An 18,955-nucleotide genomic window follows, 5' to 3' on the forward strand; every position below is an offset into this window, starting at 1 on the left:
CTAAGGACATATTCAAAAGCCACTACAACATGAGGTGCTTCTGAGAATCAAAGCTGCATTTCCTCTGAAAGCAGCAACTACTTAAGTAAACAAAGTATGATTTTACTTGAAATTATTTTCACTGAACTGCTAACTGGTGATTCATTGTAAACTCACAACCTCAAAATGCTTCATAATGCAAAGAATCTTCCAAGGAGGCACATTCATTTATTGAAGAGGACTAAAAGAGAAAATATTGAAGATCAGACTGATCCGTTTAAAGTGCTAGGCTCTTGGTTCCATTGTGCCAGTGGATTTTAAGGGTTTTATATCAGATGCTAAAACAAGTCCAGAAAACACCAACATCGTTCAAAAGCAGTACTGTATCTTGAGAATGCAAGTTCAGCTCTTCCTAGTGCTTCCACAGCCCAAGAGAGGAAGAAGAGTGATCCACAGAAGATTCCTTGACCCAGCTTGTGAATGCAGACAGAACACTAATTATTAGTCAAACCCCTTCCATCATCCCTCTGGATACCTACAGGGGCTGCTGAGCAAATACAGACAACGAGGACACAGACAGACAGCAAGCAGCAACAGTCAAGAGCTACAATAAGGCAAATTCTGAACAAACCTAAGGAAAAAAAAAAAATCAATATCTTCAACATGAAAGCACTGGAAGATGGGAAGAGGGAAGTTATCAACTCTCTGTTCTTGGAGATTTTCAATTAGTAGCGGGCCTTGGCGGCTCGATCTAACTTCCAAGACAGCCCTACTTTGAGCAGGAGGTCGAACTGGACTGCCTGAAGAGTCCAGCCCAATTTAGCACTAGTGTGATTTAATGAGACCATGGAGCCTGCTAAAAATACGTACACTATGGTGCCACACTCTACTTGCCGGACACCTGCGAAACCGCAGCACAGTTATGTCCCGACTGAGCTATGTCCCGACACAGCTGTGTAGATGCCGCGCTCTCATACACTGCCCTCCAGACCTGAAACGTTCTGCTGCTTCTCCCGTGTTGTACTTCCCCACCAACCACCATGACCTCACCAAAAGAAGGTGGGAGATCCGTGTCCTACATGGTTTGGATTTCCCCCAGGAAAGCCATTCTAAGAAAACAGAAAACATTCGGCAGCAATTTGAGCAGAAGCAGTTGTTACGCGAGACCTGTGGATGGGGAACAGGAGGTCCCTGCCGGCTAACCCACCTACCTGAACAACACCACACATCAGGCAATCCTTCACACTGGCTGAAGAACATCCTTCCAAGAGAATTTTCTTCCAGAGAAACACCACCTTTCTTCTCATAAAGTCATCTATAGCAAATTACTAAAATTAATCAACAATTTCCCAGAAGACGCAAGTTGCAGATTAAAATTGGAGCCTCTCAAAAAAAAAAAAACCCACAACTCCCAAACACAACAATTTTTATACTGCACAACACTGATTGCATGGAAATGTGCTGACTTCATCAAAATGCTCTATAAAAGGCAACAAGATTGGCCGGCAGGCCAGTCTGTCCAGCTTCCTGCCAGGCCGCCTGCCAGCCCTAGGGTGGGTACTCCAAGCTCCCTAATTCAAAAAATAAAAATCAGATATGAGAAGGGATAGGGATTCTGCTTCCTGTAGCTCTCTAATTAAAATAAATCCTGCATAGGTATGTGTCTCAGGAAGGACAAGGATGCCTACGTGATCATAGGAGAAGAAAGGCTTCTCAACAACACAGTTTAAGAAAATTTTTTGTATTTCAAAAGACAGATGCCATTTCTAATAGCACAGGAGGGAGAGGATGAGCCATCTCTGCACAAATCTCCGAGAGGGAAAACAATAGGAAAGAACCCCAAACAGTGAGACGACAAATTATAGGTGGGCAATTCCTGTTTTATCCCTTCTGCAGTATGTATGCAGCTTCTGTATTTAATCAAAATAAATTACAGCTAACTTGTATACATACTGGAGGGCTTTTAACACCCCTGAACCGAAACACAGCGATGCTCAGTAGCCATCCTTCAAGAGTACACTCTCTCTGTGTTTCTAGGCATGGAATACAGATGCTCTGTCACAGTGCAGTTGCAGCAAGGCTGACGGATCTACGCAGAACAAAAAGCCCAAAGAGTTCTGCTTTCATACTGCCTACTTCCTCAGCTCCGTACATGGGATTCTTGCCAGGACATTGGTAACCTTAACGAAGAATGCAGAGCTGCACATCCGTGTCTCAGGCTGCTCCTAAGCAAGGACATTTCACTAAATAGTTGTTTTTTCTCAGTGAAACGCCACTCAAATAAACTATTTCTGCAACACTCGGCTGTGCAAGATGACGCGTTTTCCTGGTTAACCACTGCATCCACGTAGTTTAATGTCTGCTTGACTTCACTTCTTGCATTCCCGAAGCAGCAGCACCTCAGGACAAGAGCTTCTCTCTGCAGAGATTGATCCTTGCTGTGCCACACGGCACCTGGGCAAACTGTCCATTACTGCCAGGTAATTGCAGTGTGGTACGGGTGCATCAGCCCTTCACCTCTGAAGGCCAGAAGGTGATTAGGTGTTGAGGAATACTGCTGAACCACTGGGACACAGGACTGGATGATGGCAAAGAGTACATTAACAGCCTGCCAGGGTGCTTTCTGGTGATACAAGCTGTGTTTCCACCATCATCAGGCTATAGGTAAGTCACCCATCCAAGATTGTACAATCATAGAATTGTCTAGGTTGGAAGGGACCTTTCAGATCATTGAGTCCAACCATCAACCCAACTCTGACAAAAACCATCACTAAACTCTATGTCTAAGCACTGCATGTATCCGTCTTTCAAATACCTCCAGGGAGAGACTCCATCACTTCCCTGGGCAGCCTGTTCCAATGTTTGGTAACTCTTTTGGTGAACACATTTTTCCTAATATCCAATCTAAACCTCCCCTGGCACAACTTGAGGCCATTTCCTCTTGTCCTATTGTTACTTGAGAGAAGAGACTGACCCCACCCTCGCTACACCCTCCTTTCACGTAGTCGCAGAGAGCAATAAGGTCTTCCCTCAGCCTCCTTTTCTCCAGGCTGAACACCCCCGGCTCCCTCAGCCGCTACTCGTAAGACTTATTCTCCAGACCCCTCACCAGCTCCGTTGCCCTTCTCTGGACAATGTCTTTCCTGTAGTGAGAGACCCAAAACTGGACACAGCACTTGCGGTGGGGCCTCACCAGTGCCTAATACAGGAGGACAATCACTGCCCTAGTCCTCCTCACCACCCGATGCTTCAGGCTCTAGTTGATCAATGCATAAGATCAGCCAATATTACTGTAAGCCCACCTACAAAGTCTGTTACGCCAGGAGGTTTTGAAACTCCAGCCTAAGTAAAATGACCAAGGAAGTTATTCTTGGCAGACCGTGCCCCTAATGGAATGAGAGATGCGACGTACCCAACAGCAGTCTCGATTTGAAGCTGTTCAGTAAATGTTTGGACAACAGAAAGGATCAGTTAAATCCCACCTTAAGCAGCTGAAGAGTATCAATCAATAGCATTTGGAAAAAATAACATGCTATTTATTCTTGTCTTTGGGAATACGTGAGTGGGGAGGAAAAGGATTTAAATAAGCCCATAGAAGTCCATAATAATACTCATTCTAGATTTTAACACGCTTTACCAATAACAAGTAAAACGTACATCTCTCTGTCAGGAGAAATGAAGCAGGAAAATGCAAATCAACCTGTCCAAGCTTACACAACAGCTCAGAAGTACAAACAGAATACAGGTCTCCAGGGTCCATGTCTGTGTCCTATTAACCCTCCTATTTTTTAAAAAAATAAATCTTATGTTGCACTACAACAAGGTTTTGAAGTGTTAATTCTGACCTCCATCTCCACAGATTTTTTCTGATGTTGCATCGTCTCACCCCTTATCTCCTCCTCTATACACATGCAATATAAGAGAGATGATTTCAGAACCAAGAAAAGAAGAAAAAAAGTCCTAAATTTTAATCTAAAGGCAAATTATTTTTTGCAGGGACATACTGAATACAGGTTTGAACAAGCACTCATTCTTATCTTCTGAGGAGAGAAAACACTGCTTGGGAACCGTAGGGAAATTTAAAGTGCTAAGATGCTACTAAATGTACATATTTAAGATGTTCGATTGCCTGCATTAATATGATGCACAGTTGTCATGGTTTCAGTTGGGATAGAGCTGACTTGCTTACCATCAGCTGCAGTTTAGATCTGGGATGAGAGTGATGTTGATAGTGCACTGATTGCGATAAGGTCTCCCCTCAGCCTCCCCTTCTCCAGGCTGAACACCCCCAGCTCCCTCAGCCACTCCTCCCGAGACCTGTGCTCCAGACCCCTCACCAGCTTCAACGTCCTCCTCTGGACACGAAGCTTGCCCCATCCAGAAGGACTGCAAGACACTGTAGACAGTGGAATTATCAGCAGCAGAAACCCAGAGGACATCCGGGACATTCAATCTGAGTTGGGGTTGTTCAGCCTGGAGAAGAGAAGGTTCCAGGAAGAACCTTATAGCGGTCTTCCAGGCTGTTAGCAAGGGCATGTAGCAATAGGACGAGGAGCAATGGTTTTAAACTAGAGCAGGGTAGGTTTAGATTGGACATTAGGAAAAAGTTCTTTACAATGAGGGTGGTGAGACACTGGCACAGGTTGCCCAGAGAGGTGGTGGAGGGCCCATCCCTGGAGACATTCAAGGCCAGGCTTGATGAGGCTCTGAGCAACCTGATCTAGTTGAAGATGTCCCTGCTCACTGCAGGGGGGCTGGACTAGATGGCCTTTAAAGGTTCCTTCCAACCCAACACATTCTATGATTCTATGATCCACATTGACCACTCATGGAGCAAGCACCCTACTGAAAAGGGCAAGAGCTCTCCTCCTGGAAGGCTGACAGAGCTGTTTTGTCATCTAGTCCTCCAGGCCAGTGAGCTAAGGAGAATGTTTATCAAAGAAAGGGCCTGTCTCATGACAACACAGCAGCCAGCATGAAGGGGAAAAAAGCCTTTCTTCTACAGAAGATGAGACAGACTTCAGTCTCACAGATGATGTGCTAAAAAAGTAGAAAGGAGTGCATTTCACACATGTTCATCACTTCATGTATTTGTAACAATTTGATGTTTTAAAGAAGAAAATTCTTGTTTTTTCTTTTCATATGAAGTTGCATTTTTCCCCCACTATCTTCATGCAAGACTCAAAACCAAAAGCAAAAGGAATGGTGTGATATAAATATGATATATAAAACTGCACGCTCAAGAAGGATGAAATCAGTGATTTCTGAACTGGAAGTGAACAGGTTGTCCTGCCTCCATCCCTCAGAAAAAACACATTAGGAGCAGTGATTTATCTGTGTTCAGTTCTGGGCCCCTCTGTACAAGAGGGACATTGAGGTGCTGGAGCGTGTCCAGAGGAGAGCTACCAGGCTGGTGAGGGGTCTGGAGACCAGGGCATATGAGGAGAGGCTGAGGGAGCTGGGCATGTTTAGCTTGGAGAAGAGGAGGCTGAGGGGAGACCTCATTGCCCTCTACAACTCCCTGAAAGGAGGGTGGAGAGAGGTCGGTGTTGGCCTCTTCTCCCGGGTGAATAATGACAGGACCAGAGGAAATGGTCTGAAATTGTGGCAGGGGAGGTTTAGATTAGATATTGGGAGGAATTACTTTACTGACAGAGTGGTCAGGCACTGGAACAGTCTGCCCAGGGAGGTGGTTGAGTCACCATCCCTAGAGGTGTTTAAGAAACATCTAGATGTGGCACTTCAGGGCATGCTCTAGTGGCAGAGATTGTAGGTTGTTTGTGTGTTGGTTGGTTGGTTTTTTGGTGTGTGTATGGTTGGACTCGATGATCTCAAAAGTCCTTTCCAACCATGAAGATTCTATGATTCTATGATCTCTGTCCATCCCGTGCTGGCTTACACGCCGGTGGGACTCAATGACTAAGGCTACTCGCAAACCCTTGGTGTCTTTGCAAGCAAAAATGAGTTGCAATGTAACAGTTCACAGCAACACCACAGAATTGTTTTTTTTTAGCTAAGGGTCAAGGCTTTTAAACATATTTAGCAAGCCGTGTCCATGTGTTAATAAACATATCAATACTGTTCCATATTAATCTGCATAAATACTGTGAAAAAATAACGTGATAATAGGCTGTATGAAACAGCGAGTGAGTCATATACAGCCTTTAGGATATAGGCTCCCACCCCTCAGCTACAGAAACCAGCCTCGGTTAGGGGAAAATAAAATCTAAATAAAGTCTAATAATGATTTGTGAGTCTCAGAGTTTCGTGTTAAGAAAAAGTACTACCAGTGCACAGATATTTGTATAATCAAGATGATGGTTTTTCACCCAACATTTTCACAGAAAGACGTTTAAAAAAGACCAGTACCCCATCCCCCCACCTGATGCTCCCTCTCCAGCACCAAGAGGCAAACACGGCTGCAGCTCATCCAGGTAGAAAGAGTGTATTCAGACCCTGCTTTCCTCTGTTACTCCCTGCGTGTCTGTGTGCAGATGTATTTGCCTGAGAGAATTGAGGAAGACATCGGAGTAAGCACCACCACAACCTGGATACCTAACTGATCTCTGGATTTACATTTTCAGCTTGTGAATCGGTGAAAGGTGAACTTCTAGCTAAGCTCTGGCTCTTAGAGATCTACAACGATCTGAAAGCTAGTGCTTTCATCTTGCTTTTTGAGCAAGAAATTAAAGGAAGAAAAAAAAAAAGAATGAGGAGAAGGTTTTGCTGCGATGTGTCTTCCAGTTTCAAACATTACAAGCCTTTAGAAAACTGCAGTTTTGTAGTATCAGACAGATTCTGATTAACAGGTTACCTAACCACAGATGAGGAAGGCAGGAACACATGGTATTTACCCTAACTTGGGAATGTATGAACCAGCTCTTGTGGATGCAGGTGCGTGTATTCCAGATTAATACATCACCTCTTTTTTTACAATTGCTGAAAACCTGATTTAGCAGCTGCATTACTCTGGGAAAAGGGGAAGACCTAAGAGTCCTGGCTCCCTGGGGTTTCCTGAACCCTAGAATATGGCGGCACACAGCAAATCCAAAACTGACAACCCATCCTTTAGCTCAAGCGAGCAACGCCGATCCTTACAGCACAGGGCTCCTATTCACGTGGCACAAGAGGAGCGCTCCTACAAAGCGCGCATCAGAATTTCTCAGCGTTAATGGTGGTGCCAGAATTCTGTATACGAAGCCATCATAGCAGACATACAGCTCATAAAATGGCAATGCGGTAACTAGTCTTAGCACGCTCCTCTGTGTGCAAAGCACGCATTAAACTTACAGGTACTTTCATATCTGACGAAAATTAAAAGCGCTCTTTTAAAAATAAGTTGTGTTTTTATGTTTCTAAGTCATCTAGAATACAGCACTGTCAAACGGAGAGTTTCTTTTTGAATCCTCAGTGCCTGTGGTAATGGCTACTTCGCACCCATCCAATAACACTGACCTCTTTGTGGTTTGTCTCCTTTTATGCCGTACATGCTAGTGGACCTTCTCAGAAGAAAAAGGCTTTGCCCTTGCTGGCTGTACTTCTCTGCAAAGCTTCCTCATCATTCGCCTCCCTAAGCGATCAGACTGAGGGGCAACATGCTCCATGAAAGCCATTAGCCCACTCCTTGCACCTGTGTGAGCATTCTCACGAGGTCAGAGATCAGGCTTGTATTTCTGAAGAGTCAAAATATTAATATAGATCATTGTGTCTGAAATCTGAAGTAGATAAAGCACCCTCACTTGCCAGGCAAGCACCACTGATGAAGCCACTTTGTGGAAGGTACACGAGTCAGCAGAACTTCAACTGACAACAAATAAAAAGCTTCTCGTCATCCGGTCCATTTATCAGACCTACCCTCCATCTTCACACAACCGATCAACGATTCAAACAGGATCGGGCACCAAAGATTTTACCACCCCTAAAAACATCTGTGTGCATTCACACACACACAAAATGGTCCCCAATATTACCGTTTCTTCTGTCAGGCATTATCTGGAATGAGTACGCTGACATGACACAACACACTTTTGATGAGATCCTACAAGGCAGAAATAATCTTTGAGGCCACCTTTTAAGTGTAGACATTATTCTTTATCATGACTACCAGTACCTGTGAACACAACAAACGCTATTTTGGATCACTCTGAAGTACAGCCTTGAAAACCCTCGGGTTTATGCCCTGCAGTAAGAGCACCTGAGTAAAAGGCCCAGTTTAAATGGGAACATCTGTCTGGCAGGGTGAGGCCAGTAAGAATATGAGGTTCTATTTTCCAAAACAAAGGCAAAAGCAAATTTAATACACAAATCTTGCTATAAATATTTCCTATCCTGAGGTATTTAAAGAGGATCAAGGATCTTAGATCCCAGATCCCAAAGCCTGAGTATTTTAAGGAAATGCCCATGGAGGAACTGATCCCAGAACGTACTGCTTCCCTCAGTGTAGAGCAACCTAAAGGACGATGCCAGTATCTGACACCCAATTAGGAAAACATCAAAGAAAAAAAAAAAAGAGACAGTAGTATTTCGGAGAGTTACAAATTTTAAGATCAAGGAATTCCCTATCTCCCAGTATAACCTGGTGTTTTTACCTGGAGCTCCAGCTGTGCAGAGAGTTTTGGCAAATATACATCTCCTTTTTCTTTGCACATCTGATGCTCCAGAGAAACTACCTTGGAAAACTAACACACAGAACTCCTTACAGACTCTTGGCAGAATTCCTTTCTTACTGCTCACAATAAGTAATGTCCAATTTTAAGAGCTTTTTCCACTTGTCAGAACGCCACACGGGTTACAGAACGCGTGGGGCACTCTCCAGAGACCAGGTGTCACAAGGTAATCATCCTTGCGTGCCTGGCCGTTTATTAAATTACCGTGTCCCTCAAGGACTGTACCATTTATTTTGGATTTCTCCCCCCATGTGGTGACAAGCCCAAAGGAGTAAAGCTGTCAACACAACAGACCACACGCTGCAGTAGCTCACCATTGCTACAGTTCACATACATTATGAAAACCCAACAACTCCGAATGGCGCTCAGCGTATAGAAGGAAGGCGTTAACAACTATCCTAGTTAAATCTCTTCTCATTGTACCATCATTTATGCCAAAAAGCCTACTGTGCACATTACACCATCCCCTAACCTCATGTGCAAATGGACAGGGAAATTAAGGAAGTCTTTGGGCATTTCATTTATGGTTTTGACACAAGTTTCGAGACAGACTTTTTTTTTTTTTTTTAAAATGGAGAGTTGCATCACACCACGCCACAGCTTTTACTCTTTACCTGGCTAGCCACTTCTCAATGTAGTTTAGCATGATGTTTTAATAGAAACCTTACTGTAAATTACCAAGAGAGGAATCGGAAGTGCAGGAAGCACTGGACAATAGCAGTTCACCAGAACAAAGGTTGGCGATTTCATCGATTATCACTTCCAGCACTGAATACGTGTATCGCAGGGGAAAAGTTGACCTGGTTAAGGGCTTTTCCATTTCTAACTATGATCTCTTGGGGAATATGCTAAGGAAACAATCGTCCTACTGAATCATTTCAAGAATTTTACAGCCAAGAAGATTTATTACCATAAAACAGGTCTTGGAAACAAGAGTATTTGAGGAGACTCAATAGCTATTAAATCAGTGTGGAAAACATGATGCTGAAGGAATTGCATATGCCTGACACATGTTCTACCACTTTTTTTTTTTTTTTTTTCTTTAATAGAAAGTGTCTATAAAAAGCAAGTCTGCAGAATTACTTAAAACTTTTCAGACAAAAAAGAGATGCAGGTATAGATTAAAATGACATTCTCATAAGTATTAGAAAAATTACAAATAAAGCGCCACACAAAAGCTGTTTGATAACCTGGAGCCATCAATAATTTCAAAACCTATGCGTTAAAACCATACTCATCCCTCAGTAAGTAAGCTGAGACACATTTTGCAGACTTACAGATATTTTAAAGTTGAGTCAACAATACATACAAAACCTCATGCAATCTTTTAATGAGCCCACTTCTTAGCCGGTGTGAAACCAAATTCAGAATAATCTTAGGTTTTGTTATTACAATTGCAATATAGATCTTGTTAACACACAGTACCATTCAAGACAGTTAAAAGCACCTATCTTTAAAATTTGCCATTGTCTACTATAAGTGAATCAGAATGATAAGCTGTGAAGTTTGCTATCTGAAATACCACTGCAGAACATCCTGCTTTCTTGACCAAAATGGAAAAAACCTCCTGCACTAAACCCAAAACCCATACAGTGTTCGCAAGGAAATCGTTTCAATATATTCGAAAATACTCAGACAAAAATACAGCAGCCTTAAAGTAAGGTTAAAGATTTTCTGACACCAACTGATATTATGGAGACCACTAACAAGCGTTGAAGCCCAAAAACTCCTTTCCATCCCTTTTTGCATTCCTGTAGGTCGATCTGATTCTTCAAATTTTATCAGAAACAGCCTAAGAAGAGATAAAGCCTTTGCCTACAAACTTCTCCTCTCCACATCCTTGGACCATCGCTGGTACAACAGTAATGCAGTTACAAGACACAACCCTGAATTACTTTATGCCTTGACACGGTGATGAGAAAGGGAGAGAAATGATCTACCTCATGCAACTCACTTTGAACCACGTGGCTTGAAATCAGGTAACTCAGAACAGCTCCACAAACTGCATATGCTACACTCACAGTCAAAGAAATGAACAAAACCTAACTGCCTTCTCAGTTAAATGGACGTCTTACAGAGCAATTGTCCTCCAGTCTTACAGAAGAGAGAAATGAGCATTCTTTGACTTACTTTTTCGATTGCCCTGGTTTGCTTGTACAACTCGGTCACCATTTCTTCTTCTGCAATACGACAGAGAAAAGAAAAATTCTGTTAAAAAGAAGTATTTTCTTGGACTGAAGTTTCTCATTATATTGTTAATTAATGCTTGAAGCTTACTGTTTGCTTTTAGTCAGCACTGGAAAATATTTCTATCATTCATTTCTATTTCTCTGATTTGACTGCCAGAATATTTCTGTTTCGTGAAACTGCTCTGTCAAGATGAAGTGTGGAGACTGCCTCATCATTTGAGCGTAACATTGAAGAACCAGAAATAAATTCCAAATCCTATTGCAAGGTTTACCAAAGAAATTCCTCTTAGCCATAGAGAAATTGAAGAAACGTAGAGAAGGATTTAATTGCTCTAAGATAGCTATGTTGAGTCTTGTTAAACTCTACGACTGTTCCTTGTTGACCTCCAGCACCTACTTCAGAAAGCCGATGGCTTTCTCTTGCTCTCGGGTCATTATCTGCCAGCCCTGTTCTTCAGGCACTCTGAGACACTTCAGTGGCTGCTGAATATGAACGGGTTGGCCACTACGTCCTGCTCTGTGCTTTGGATTCAAGCCTGTAAAACCAGAGAAAGCAGAACCATACCTTTCTGGGAATTCATTAATATTTTTACAGCATTTTGGAATATTAAAACAAAAGAAGCAAGCAACCAAAAAAAACCCAAACCAAAAAATCTACTAAGTAAAGTTATAAGAGTATTGTCCTTAAAAAGAATGCTCTAATGCTACATTCTTTGTTTAGCCACATAATTAGTAAACCTTTAACAGAAGCAGCAAAAAATTCCTCACTCCCTTACTATGCCAAGTAGTGACCTGGAAGAACTACTCAATCCTCCATAAAGAACTGGTATGCTCCAGATAATGGAATAACTAAATAACGGGGGACGTACTGGAAAATGAAGTAGAGAGACATCTCATCACTCAAGGTTAGCACTGTTCTGCTGCTGCTGAAAACAAGAATAAGGAAAAGAAAAAGAAAAAAAAAAGAAAAAGAAAGAAGAGATGGAAAGAAGAGGACACCAGTAAGAAAGAATCCTGACTCTGGCTACGGTTTGCAGCCAGGAGGGAATACCAAAGCAACAAGTAAATGCCAGCAGGGATCTGTCAGCCTGCTTAACCTCCCTTTCCAACAAGCCAGAGAAACACGGGATGCAGAGGAGGTTCAGTCAGCTATCAGAGTCACCTGAGTGTCTTAGTTTTCACACCACGTCATCATGACAATAAAGGAAGCATGTTCTTCATAATATACTGTAAAATTGGATAGAAAAATCACATCCAAAGAATAAAACTATTGATGGCTCACAACAGCCACCCCACATTGCTCTTCGCGCGTGGTATCCAACACTTAGCAGGAGCAGAACACCAATGCATTCAGTAGGGAACGGAGTATCTCCTTAATGCAGCAGACAACTACGCGTGAGAAATGTTTCCTGACTCTTCATCAACTTAAGTTCTAAAGTCTCAATATGAAATAAATACAGATATCATCAGGGGGTATGAAACTGTTTAACTCCTTTAAAAGGGACACCGTTAAACTTCAAGCTATTTAATTTAAAAAAAAAAAAAAAAAAGAATAGAGCTTTACAAAGCGTGTTTTTCACTAATAACCTGGCCACTATTTTTGTTATGCTTGCTTCTAAAATGCACAGCCAATATTTGTGGTTTTTCAAAAAAAAAAAAAAAAAGAGACATTTCTTTTCTCAAAATGTTGTTGTGAAGGAAAAACAACAATCCAGAAAAAATTAAACTCAGAGTACAATCAAATATACAAAGGAAAACCACACAAGTGCAGATTTCATCATACTCCTCCAGATTTTAAATAGATCAACATATTTTGGAGATGGGTGTGATTTTATGCTAGCTATGCCCCTTTAAAATTGGCAACTACATTTAATTCAGTGGCTTCTTATTCCAAATTCCAAACTCCAGTTGAAAATAGATCTCACAATGGAGTCCTACAGCTGAATATACTCTAGGGGAAAATTATTTCCTTTAATTACTCCAAATTCATTTCCATGACAGTCTATCATTAGTATCTACAAAAAAAAATATGTATTATACCAACAGAGGAAAAATTCAGTGCAAACAGTTAAAGAAACTCACATCCCACCAGTAAGAGGAGCTTGAAATTGAAAGCACAAACCTGTTGTTTTGTTTCTTTTAAAACAAAACAAGCCAAACATAGCTGTTAGTAGTCCAGAGATGGTAATTTGTTTAGATACCATGTGACATTAACAAAAAACAACACAAATATGATTTATTGCATTCCGGATTCTCTTACAAATAGCTGAAGAGGCACACGGACAACCCAGCGTAGACTAAAAATAACTGATGTTACACAACTCTCCGCAAACAACTCAAGTACAAAGAGAGGTCTTCCCACCTGAATGATTAATAACAAATAAAGGAAGACGAAAGGAAACACATACTCACTTTATAACTCCATCATCAACCTTGTTGTCCTGGAAACAATTCTTCTACAAGAGAAGTACTTAACTACTAAACTACTAAAACATCTTCTGCTACTACTTTTTTTTTTTCTTTTTTTTTTTTTCCCCCCTTTCTCCCCTTCTCTGCAGTGCTCTCACTGTTTGATGAACAGCCAGTAACAAATCTCTCACATAAAGTGGCACGGAAATTGGATCTCTTGCTCTCAGAAGAAAATACATCGTTCCATACGAGTACATAGCACTTGATCAGGTTTGCATGAAGCCTTTGGAAGGGATTATAATTTTGTTGTTTTTGTTGAAACGACCTACTAACTGAACCTTTCACTTTAGGAATATACAGTGCTGGTAAAAGGTAACTGCTGATTTGATAGCAGCACATTTTTCCAAGGGAGCAGGGTGGAAAATCTCGGACTACGGTCCATAGACACAAAAACGCACAGCACGCTCTGCCAGAAGGGCTCAGCCTTCACTCGCAGGTGGCGAGCAGCCCGTAACGCATACATGGAGCCCTGTATATAAAAAGATCTGCTGGGTGGCTTCCTCTCTTGACACATGGGCTACTCCCTGACCACGAGCTTCTTCCCTCCACTGAACTCACCAGAAAAATTACATCAAGGATGCAGCTCTACCCTCAGTATAATTAACATTTCCAAATATTCCATCAATGTTTACTGCTTGCCCAAACGCTGTCACAGAAGTCAGCTTGAGCGTCTTCTACTAGAAGCTGAAAAGGTTAACGCCATCCCTGCCTGCCCGGAGGAAAGCTTACCCACCCGTGCAGGACAGAAAGACAGTGTGAGCGACAGCCACGCCACTCAACACGCATGTGTCTGACCGCTCAATGGGACTGGATTCCTTTTTGCACTTCCAGGAAGGGCTCCATACAGACTGATTCCTGGGACAATAAACAGGACAAATATTTCTGCTGCTTCTGCTGAAGAACGACTATAAGCCAGCAAACCTACGGAGTGAATCCCGCCTGCTGTATTCAGGTATTCAGGGTGAGAGTCTGTCTTGCAGCTGAATACTTCCACAGAAGTGTAAAAAAAGTCATAAAATACACACACACACACCCCAAAAAAAACCCCACCACAAAACAAAAAACCCAACCAAATGAACAAAAAAAAGTCCTGAACTCTAGCTTTATGGTTAGTGTATGTATTTGGAAGGGAACAGAATTTTCAAACCCAGTTCTTGGTGATGTGTACCATACTGCTGGCCATGAACAAACAAACAAACAAAAAAAAACAGTCTTAAGAGCAGAAATTTGTTTGTTTCTCATTCCCAAAAGAAAGCCCTACACACCAAGCTGGAGTAATCCTTTCAGGATCAGAAATCTCAGCAACTCCTGTCTTTAGAGCAGCAGCCGCCTCACGTACAACCGGGGTTTGGGACTGTCCTCTGGCCCCCAGGCCAGCCACAGCCGCACAGCCGTGACCCGCGTGGGTCGGCAAGCTCTCCCAGCCCCACAACAGGGTTAAACCAGTTTAACAGAACCAGAACCAGTTTAACAAGATGAATTACAGTGTGCCAGTACCCAGAACCATACACGCTCTTCCCTTCTTAGTTTAGAATAATTCTTCTTGGATCAGTTCTCCCCGTGCTTCTACTAGAAAAGAAAATTTAATTTCAACTTTTATACGAAATAAAAGACGGTTTTAGAATTCCAACTGATCTAGGACACCGCAGGTTTGTTTCAGACCAGGACATTTCACTCCACATTTGCCTGTACACTGATCTTTTTGCCACACAGTCCATTTCTGTCAGATGCAGCTATTTGTCCTTACCTAAACTGGTTCATTCCACTGCAATAAACATACTTAAGTAAACAGTTGTAAATTCTTACTTTTTAAACTATCGATGTTTTGAGTAAATTTTGCCTCTGATCCTCTCAGTTAGCCTGCCCATGCACATCATTTTCAAGTGAAATGCCAGAGCTCGTACTGCTCTCAGACAGGAAAACATCACATATTCCATTTTTGAATGAGACCTGTTAATTACCAAAATTACTCCCCCAGTGAATCCACAGGGGGTTTGGTTCCTTAAAAAGACCCAGGACTAAGTACAATTATGCTCAGTGGTTTATCCAACGTGAATGTTATTTATTGTCACTCTACAGTAAGGAGGTGGCCTGCATTTTCCCTTGACTTGGTGGAACTGCCAACATATAACTAGCATTAAAAGAAATGAAAAGACCTTGTATTCCATCTTTTTGTACCCTAAGATTTCATATAAACCCTATCTGATATGCTTTTATATTAATTTTGAACTGAGTGCCCTTATTTCTACTTTTCAAATGACTTATTTAACACACAAACGTGATGCACAGCTTTGTTTTTCCTTTTCTCTTGTGCTTTTATTCTGGATGCTTTGTTAACTCTCAGGTCTCCAGGTATTCTCTTACTTCTTCAAGTATCTGCACAAGAGATTATATGCTTAGTGGGTAAAATTAGCTGAAATCCTGATTAATTAGGATCTGGAGTTGCTACCAATAAGCTACCAGCACTAACAGATCTAAAATCTCAACCTCACGCAGTCTTGAGCTGCCTCTGCAAAATGCCATGGAACATTTACCAGCAGAACCTTGCACACAATGAGGATTATCATTTCTCATCTCCGCCACTAACGATCCAACTCCCCAGGCAGCATTTACTGCACAGGCTCAATAATCGTTACAAGTATGTGTCATCGAGTAGGCAGTCAACATCTACGAAAAGTCTGCCTTAACACGTCAAAAATTCAGGGGTTTTGAGCATCCTCTGCCTCACACCACGCACAATGAAATCCAACGCTGGAGACAGAGAGGAGGAAGATATTTGGAAACTCGGTACGTGCGTGTAAATTTAAGATTATGAAAATCACGGTGCCTTACAGCGGCAGCGTTGCATGTGTTATGAACACTGAATTTTGTCAAAACTATTTCCAGAAAATGTAATGCTTTTTCCTCTCTCAGCACTAGACATTCCCTATGTATAATATAAATCTTTATATTCTGCACTTTCTAGTTTGAAACAGGACCAGGTTTACCAGCCATCTTTGAAGAGTGTTTAAACCCTCCCTCTGCTCTGGTACAGAAGTACATGGTATCTCAGGCTGGAAAAACATTTATTCTTCAGATTTTTTCTTCTTATTTCAGGCAAAAATTCCAAACCATAGCAGTGTCTTTGTGCCTTCTGCTGCCACTGAATACCAGTCGCTGCTGCACTAGTGAAGCAGAAAAAGTCATCACGATTTTAAAACAGCTTTTTTTTTTTTTTAATCTGGGCTTTTTAGTTTTCGGTAGAGCTGAGGGTGGGAAATTAAGGCAGAGTGATGCAACCACCACCACAAAGTAGGGCAGTGGCAACAACAGAAGAAAAAAACCTCTAAAACTTGCAGGACAGTGTAAAAACGTAATAATGCTGTTCTACCCTCCATACAAACTAAAAAGAAAAAAAAAAAACAAAAACAAACTACCACAAACTAACAAAAAAACACCCCAACAACAACAAAAAGCCACCAAAACCGAACCAACAACAAAACAAAACCCTCTGGCAATTATTTTTATTTTCAGCCAGTAACACTACAAAATACGTAATAAAGTTGACACAAATAACTTCTAAAACATTTACTAATTACTTGAGGCTATTTTTCATTTTACCAATTCGCTGTAATGTCCATTACCACATGAAATTATACCAGCTTTTTCCAAAGAGATATTTCCAGTGAAGTCAGTGGGGATTCAACAAGGCCAGGACCATCATATAAATAGAAATCAGAAAATAGTATTTCCATAAGAAACCACTCAGGTTTACTGGATTAACAGGCACTTATAAGTGACTCACGCTGACACAGCCTATAGTAATCCAATCTATTTGTGATAAAAACAAATTCAAAGGAAATCTTAAATTTAGAAAATCACCTCTGCGCATTCTCACATGGTTGGTTTTATTATATGAAATCACATTAGCTGTTCTCTCCAAATGAATTTTAGCCTTTTTTTTTTTTTTTTTTAACCATGAACGCAGTGTGTTCTTAAGGGCAGTAGCTGCCACGCTGAGCACAACCCAAGCAGGATAAAAGAGCCCCGAGTTGAAGCGCTGTGCGGAACACAGCAATTTTCCTGCCCCACGATCCTGCAGGCAGACGTTGCGCCCAAAGGAGTGGGAAGAAGCAAAGCCATTAAAGCCACCTCACTACACCTTCCCTGGGAAAATTAAGGTAGATCGTTAGATCTACGATGGCAATCATCATGATTTCTTCTGCCTGCACGGTGGTTTTGATTTCCAATTTGGCATTTCTTGGGGAAATATGACTCGTCTCTAGGGAATGTTACTAAAATCTTAATACACACTGAGGTGTTCTGGCACAGACAACTGACGTATCAGAGCTCCACTGAAATCCTGAAGGATGCGTTCGCAGCTCTCACACCTCCTTTAAAACAGGACAGCAAGCAGGGAGGCTGCGACTGCTATGTAGCTTATTTCTATAAATACTCCTTCACAGCAATTAATTTGTTCCTTGGTACAATACCTCTCAATATTGACATTGAGAAAAACAGCCTTTAAACATATGTATTATTAAATATTCTCTATGAAAAGAAGTTGCAAATACAAGCAAAGGTGACACCAGCCAGAGCACGGGGTCATGCACTAGGGACCTGGAATCAGACTGTTTTCTTTATCACCACTTAGTGTAAAATCTGCAATCAAATATTTCCTCACTGTAAAGATATTTGAAAGCCACCTATCTTCTGCCATCCGTAAAGCAGAGATCATGCCCAGAGTTGGAAATCGCCGAGCATATGGATGAAAATTCATTTCTAGGACCCTGCTGCCCACTGCCGAGGCCAAGGAAAGCTAAACCAAATACAGACTTCAAGGCCAAAGTGACTGGGATTTAGAGAACTCTGTGCAGCCCTCACCTGTACCACCTGGTTACGTTAGATCAAAGACAACAGTACGTACGAAGCACGTCATAAGGAAGAGGTTCATCATCACAGCACAATAAGGACATGGACCTGGTAGAACAGGTCCAGAGCAAGCTACAAAGATGGTCCAAGGGCTGGAGCACCTCTGCTGTGAGGACAGACTGAGAGTGCTGGGAGTGTTCAGCCTGGAGAAGGCTTCAGGGAGACCTCAGAGCCCCTTCCTGGACTTAAAGGGGCTCCAGGAAAGCTGGGGAGGGACTCTGGATCAGGAAGTGGAGCCATAGGACAAGGGGTAATGGTTTTCAACTGAAAGAGGTGAGATTTAGATGAGATCTCAGGAAGAAATTCTTTGCTGTGAGGGTGGTGAGCCCCTGGCCCAGGTTGCCCAGTGAAGCTGTGGCTGCCCCATCCCTGGAGGTGTTCAAGGCCACACTGGATGGGGCTTTGAGCAACCTGGTCTGGTGGGAAGTGTCCCTGTCCATGGCAGGGGGGTTGGAACTAGAAGATCCTTAAGGTCCGTTCCAACATTCTGTGATCTTTATTTTTTTATGCGCATCTTTTCCTTCAGGTGTACACACCCACTCTTAACAGATTTCCCTTAGTGGCTACTCTACAATCCTGAAGAGCAGTACGTTATAGCCTTGGGGTAACTAAATTAGAGTTATCTATGTTGAAGCTAAAATCAGAGTGAAAACTAGGCGTATTACTTTCACCACAATAAAGATATTCCCTCAGAGAGCCCCGCACAGCCTAAGATGTAAAAAAGCTCACCACATTCTGCAT

At 42.0% G+C, this 18,955-nt stretch overlaps 1 long non-coding RNA gene across 8 annotated transcripts in view; it reads right to left on the reverse strand.

Annotated features, from left to right (window-relative positions):
* Positions 1–18,955, reverse strand: part of LOC134510410 (uncharacterized) — a 128,395-nt gene that overhangs the window by 51,296 nt on the left and 58,144 nt on the right. For all 8 annotated transcript variants that reach the window (XR_010069600.1, XR_010069598.1, XR_010069596.1 and 5 more), the window contains one exon: positions 10,776–10,825. This is a non-coding gene — a long non-coding RNA (uncharacterized LOC134510410). The remainder of the gene's footprint in view (positions 1–10,775; positions 10,826–18,955) is intronic.

The sequence above is a fragment of the Chroicocephalus ridibundus genome, chromosome 1 (assembly GCF_963924245.1).
Source record: "Chroicocephalus ridibundus chromosome 1, bChrRid1.1, whole genome shotgun sequence".
Classification (NCBI taxonomy): Eukaryota; Metazoa; Chordata; class Aves; order Charadriiformes; family Laridae; genus Chroicocephalus; species Chroicocephalus ridibundus.